The sequence below is a fragment of the Gossypium hirsutum genome, chromosome A05 (assembly GCF_007990345.1).
Source record: "Gossypium hirsutum isolate 1008001.06 chromosome A05, Gossypium_hirsutum_v2.1, whole genome shotgun sequence".
NCBI lineage: Eukaryota > Viridiplantae > Streptophyta > Magnoliopsida > Malvales > Malvaceae > Gossypium > Gossypium hirsutum.
The window spans coordinates 82,592,945-82,599,820 of record NC_053428.1 but is presented as its reverse complement, the minus strand read 5'-3'; positions in this window follow the sequence as shown (position 1 = coordinate 82,599,820).

Below are 6,876 nucleotides of genomic sequence, written 5' to 3'. Positions count from 1 at the left end.
ATGAGTAAGATAAATGTTGTTTTAGGTTTTCACTTAAAACTCTAATGTTTCCCTCTTGAATTATTTTCCAAAGGTTGAGAATAATTCCCTCCATCAGATTGAAATTGATAATTGCTCACCTGGGAACTTCCCTACTAAGCACAAATCATGAATAATATTGTCATTGTTCATGTCATAATTGGTGTGTTTCATTGCAAGTCTTGTTTATACATGCACCAGAGTATTGTTGTCTATTGTTGGACTTATGTTTGGTTGAAAGGTGTGTTTATACACACAATAGAGTATTGTTATCAATTTTTGCGCTTATGCGTAAATTTTTGATGTGTTTGGGTTTATTTATGTATCTATTTTGCGTTTCCCTGTTTGACTAATAGGGGTAAAAAAAATTAGCTTAGGTAGTAATTGTAAAGTTAATAAAAAATGATATGTGATAATGTTATTGAATTTTGGAAATCGAACATATGATATAAATGGTCAAAACTTTGTTATGCTTTGTAATTGAAGTTGTTTAGTGTATTTCTATGATATTTTTTGTTGATATTATGTTCTATTGCTTTAAATTTAAATTTATTGTTATTGATTAGTATGCATTTGACTTAAAGGATGTATGATGTATTATTGAATTTTAATATAGCACCTATAAGTTTAATGTGCGGATTTTTGTTTTGTATGCAGGCCACAGGTTATCTAGGAAAGGATTGAGTGTTTAAACAACATCATTGAGTAGAGCCTCAACTGCACATTCATTTTCATAAAGTCTTATGTACTTCTTACTAGTCAATGCCATGTATTTATGTTTTAAAATTTGATATTTGGCTACTTTGTTAGGTATTTAGTGCTGGATTTGGTTAATTGGTGTTTTTGGGTACATGTTGACACTTTATAGTAAATTGAACATTTCTATATTGATTTTAAATTGAGGGTTTTTATGGTATATAAAAAAAGTGTTTCGTTTTACTAGCATAATTGATAGTTACAAAACTAACTATAAGTACAACATAGGCAAGTGCACCTATCGAACAATAGTATAGCTACGGTGAGTAAAGATATCGTATCCACGAGGACTAAAAGTATTAGTAATTACCATTTTCTTATTATTTAGGTGACAATTTGGAGTGATGAGTTTTAATCTAAAATTACTAAACTAATTTAACTAAGAACGCAACAGAGAACAAATCAGGAAAATAATTGAAAGATAACCAATGAGAGAGACAATACCCATAAAAGAATCCACATAGACTCCTTCTATTATTATTAATCTGATTTAAATGATTTATTCACTTGATGTCTTGATCCATAGAAATCCCTGAATTATGCTAATATCTCTTTTGGGAGTAGAAGCAACTGACTCTAGATTGATTAATTGAAATCTCTTTCTAATTAAAACCTCGATTGTCGCATTAACTCGATCTATGGATTCCCCTATTAGATTTGACTCTAATTCAGTAGATTTATGTCATCCTGTTTCTAGGATTGCATGCAACTTTGCTCAACCATGCTATATCTACTCTTAAATAGGGACTTTTTCTCCACTGAATTAAGCACATTAAACATGAATTAATATCCCAGAAATATTAAAACAAGAAATAAGCACACATAATTGAGAACAAGAATCAAGTATTTATCATGTAAATAAAAAATTAAATAATAGAATTTGTCATAGGTTTCATCCTCCTTAGGTATTTGGGGAATTAGTTCACAATCTTAAATAGAAACATCTCAAAGTTAGAATAACCACAAGATATAAAGAAACTCATAAAAACTTCAAAAGATATTAAAAGGAGATCTTCGATCTTGACGGAGATCCGCTTCCGAGTTGGCTTCGATGGTGTTCTTTGAGTGTTTTCTTCGATGTACTCTGATAGCCCCCATATCTATTCTTTTAATTTGTATTTGTAAAATTTAGAATGCTCAGAAAGCGTAAAAATTGTATTTTTCCATGTAAGCAGGGTGCGAAACTGACACGGGCTGGCATATGGCGTGTGTTCAGCCCGTGTAGGTCACATGCGTGTGTAACACCCCAAACTCGGCCTAGAAGTTTAGACTGAATTTAGGATGCTACATTGATCCGAAGTGATTGTGAAAAAAATTATACAATAAAAAAAATACACATTTTATTACTTAAGAATATTTCCGAAAACCTTTATTCCGTTTTCCCAAAGCATATATTTTATTACGAATCCAAAATCATATAAAATGTTTAAAATTTCGTCCGCAAGTTTAACATAATAACTGTACAAATAAAAGTTCAAAACGAAAATTATACTACAGTCTTATAAAACTTTGCAGTTCAACCTAAGCCAAATAGCAATTAAAAACTAAAATAAAACTTATAGTTCATTTCCTCCAAAACTATCCGAGACCTCCGCGTACTAAGCTCATCAACAGAATCCAGAACTGTACTTGAAAGGGGAAATAGAAGAGAGGGTGAGGTACTCGAGCTCAGTGTGAAATCAAACTAGTTAAACTACAGAAGCAGAAGTAGGGAACTAGAAGCAGTTAAGAAGCAGAACATACTTACAGACAGATGACAGTTGATCGAATTCGCCCAAAATCAAACATACACCATATGTACTTTATAGTCATATGGGTCAATCAAACACACACAGTATCACATACCATTCAGACACAGTAGCAGTAATCCTCAAACAGTCACAATAACGATCTAGTCAGACAGCCGCGTCAAAGTATACAAAATTCTCATAGGCACAAGTGCCTTTCAGTCGAACAGTCAATCGGACATTTTAGTTGAACAGTCAATATGATGCATATGAATGCAATTGAGTTAAGAGAAACCCACCCATCCAGCCAACACACCTCTCCATCCCCCATCACTCCTCATAAGAGCTTTAAGCTCGTCCCACCAATCACTTCACTCAGGACCTCGTAAGGCCCATCCAACCCTACACTCCAATTGATGTCATCCCGAGTTGCCCGGCAAAGATGGCCATCAGGATTGTCCATGACCCTCTGGGTATTGAGACTAATAATATGCATATAGACTGCCAGTCACATATATTACGCAGCAAAGCTAGCGTATACGCTGTACTGTGCAATGCGATAAACCGTAGTACAGACATGCAGTATGAACTGCCAGATTAGATAATAGTACGTAGCGTAGCTAACGTACATGCAGTACAGTGCAATGCGGTAACCCGCTATATCGTTAGGTTGCAGTAAAACTTCCAGTTCAGTCAACGATAGGCAGCGATGTTGATGTATGTTGTACGGTGCAATGCGGTAGTCCGCATTACAGTCAAATTGTCCACGACCCTCAAGGTATTGGGACCGCCCATGACCCTCTAGGTATTAGGGCTAATAACCAACAGATCAGTTGCCAGTTCAGTTCAGTCAATCTTCCTTCTCTTCCAAATCCCACCCAAAATGGTTTATGCATATGCATGTATGTATGCAGTCAGATGTACACAATCAGAATACCAGTCTCAGGTAATTAGTCAGAAGTAGATATTCACATTCAATCAGTCAGTTACAGAATCATACATGTGCACACTCATAACTCGAATTCAATATCAAGCTTATCACACAACCAATCACAAATGACACACATATCAAGCCCAAATCAGAGTCATAATTACCCTCAGTAAGGCTTAGCCGAGAGTTGGAGCAGGTAGAGTTGCGATTACACTTAAATTTGACCTAAAATCAAAGTTTGGCAAGATAGGGCCACACGCCTGTGTGTTCCGACTGTGTGGAGCAATCCAGGCCATGTGGGGGTCCAAACGCCCGTGTGAAGGGTAGCACATGGTCGTTTGATAGAGGCACACGCCTGTGTGAATAGACCGTGTAACTCACTGTCCAAATTTGCTAAAATAAGATGCAGGGCAGACACGACCGTGTATCCAAAACACACGCCCGTGTGGGATCCCTAATCCCCAAATCAGCCACACGACCATATGGTCAGGCCGTATGACTCTAAATCTATAAAACCCTAATTCTCAAATTCATACGGCCGTGTGCCCAAGGGACACAGCCATGTGAATTTTGACAAAATCCTCAAATCGGCAACATAGCCGTGTGGCACCCAATTCAGTCCGAAACCCTAGTTCTTAAATCCACACAGCCGTGTGCCTCGGCATACGCCCATGTGGCCGTCGGGAAGGCCACGAAACAACCTCAAATCAGCCCCGAAACCACCGTTTAAGCCACTATAACAGTCCCTAACCTTTGCCCTATCAAAGTATATCAGAAAGTGGCGATTTCTCATCACTTTCATCGACTAAAAACTCAAAATCAAAGGCCTAGCGCATACCCAAAAGATGCCGATTCAACAGTTTGCAAAATAAAAGAGAAAGTAGAATATACAGAGTTAAATCCCACATCTGCTTTGCAATCGGAGACGACGACAGAGAAACGACAATCCTGTGGCCAAAAAGCCAAAATCGATTCTTTTGAGTATTTTTATCAAAAGAAAAAAGAAAATATGCACAAGCAACTGAGATAGAGGAAACGGAGAACGTGAACACCAAAAACAAAAGAAGAAAAAAATAATTTTAAAACAAATATTTAATTATTAACCCAAAACCAAAAAATAAACTAAAATAAAGAAGGCACTCTAAAATGCGCACCCAAGGACTCGAACCCAGAATCTTAAGGTTCACTTGCACTCCTTCAGCCACCAAACCAGCATGCCCATTCTGCCACTTAAATGCACAACTTAACTTATGTGTGCAAACTCCTCGCCGTCATTACACTCAAAACTAGAACTTCTAGGCCCAAAATTTGGGGCGTTACAGGGTGTGTGCCTAACCCGTGTGGATCCTAAAATCTGTTCTTTTTCTTCGATTTTTGCTCCTTTTGCTCCTAAATGCTCACTTAAGTATAAGAACATGAATTCAAAGGATTAGGAGCAAAAATTAACCAATTTGTACAATTAATCATCCAAAAAACGCATTAAGAATGGGATTAAAATATGTTAGTTTTATCATTTATCAATAATCTATTTTAGAAGTAATGTGTTTCTGAGCATAAGATTGAATGTTTTGGACTTATTTTTGCATGTCAAACTTGTCGATATGCTTCTAATAACATGTCAATATGTTTAAAGGTACCTAAAGGTGTAATTTCAAGACTTAAAATGACATTTCTCTACATTTCTAAGACAAAGTCTCGGGACAGGTTTAGCATGTCTCAAGACAGTATGATCAAAATTATACCTAAGGGTAATTTCTGGGTACATGTTTGGAGTCATAGTAAGGATTTTCGAGACATGCATGGAGAAGTCTCGAGACATGGCTATATTTGTAACACTCCTATCCCGTATCCGTCGTCGGAGTAGGGTTACAGAGTATTATTAGAGTTTACATTTCAGATTATAAAAAATTTTAGTACATTTAATTCATATCATCAATCACAGTAAAACTAATCAATAGCATACATATTATCTCTTATACGAGCCCTCGAGGCCCTAAAAACACATTAGAAACAAATCGGGACTAAATCAGAAACATATAGAAATTTCAGGGAAAAGATGAAAATTTACAAACTGCAGGGTTCACACGGTCGTGTGGCCAGGCTTGTGACTCACACGGCCAAGAGACACACCCGTATCTTAGGCCGTGTAGGCATTCGAAATAGGGACGTACAACCGTGTCCCAGCTCATGTTCATGCCTGTGTAACTTACTAACTTGGGTCACACGGCCAAACCACATGCCCGTGTACCAGGCCGTGTAAAACCTGACTTGCAACCCTTTGAAAACTACAGGGGACACCTGGTTGTGTGTCACACATGGCTGAGACACACGCCTGTGTCTCTACCCGTGTGGACGAAAATAAGTTATTTTACAAGCCATTTTTCTCACCATTTTCAACATGTGCCTATAATCCCTTTTGTACATATATATAAGCCCTAAAAAAGGCACCAAAATCATGCAATATCAAGCCAAACATATATGGTATAATAACATGCGACCAATATGCCCAAAGGCACCTCAAATGACAACATTAAAACATGTATAACCAAGTACTCAATTTGGCAAAAATAAATGATTAACTTCTAACTAAGTTTGCATCATTACACAACATGTAAATCACTTACCAAAACATACCATTTGGTACCAACTGTACCACATAATCATTAGCATCAAAATACATATATGCTTATTATGGCAAACACCAATTCACAACAAGTTATATTTCATATCTAATATGCACATTCAACTACTTTTCTATCTACCATCATTTAACCATAACAAGTCATATATCAACCATTACAAGGCTAATTATATACACCTTATAATACCTATCATTTTACCAACACAAGGCCAAAATGCAAACTAACCAAATGGTCATTTCCACAACCAAAACACATAGGATAGCATTAGCCAAATTACCTATACATGCCATTATAATCTTAACCAAGATATCAAAATCTACCAATACAATCGTTGGATAGTGATAAAATCTTCGATGAGCTTCTGACTAGATCGAGCTTCCGATAATCTGAAAGTAAAGAAAAATATAACTATGTAAGCAATGAATGCTTCGTAAGCTCGTACAAACTTTAATAAGATCAACTCATTTCTAATATGAAATTTATACATATAAAGAATAATCATATACAGATACCACACGATTCATGAAACCAAATTCAACGATTCACAAATTGAAAAATTCCACAGCATCACTTATACCTATCATCCCTAACAAAATAGGATTTTATAAAAACTTTAAGTCTCTTTCAATTTTCTTCCTTTCGTCTGCATGTCATTACTTTCCATTAAATTTACTTTCTTTAGTTTAAATAACATCATTAATTCAACTCATTATTCCCATTTTCATCACTCATTTCATATGTATAATACACTAGACACAATCATATCATCAACCATAGTCACAAGCCAGTGCATTTAAACATA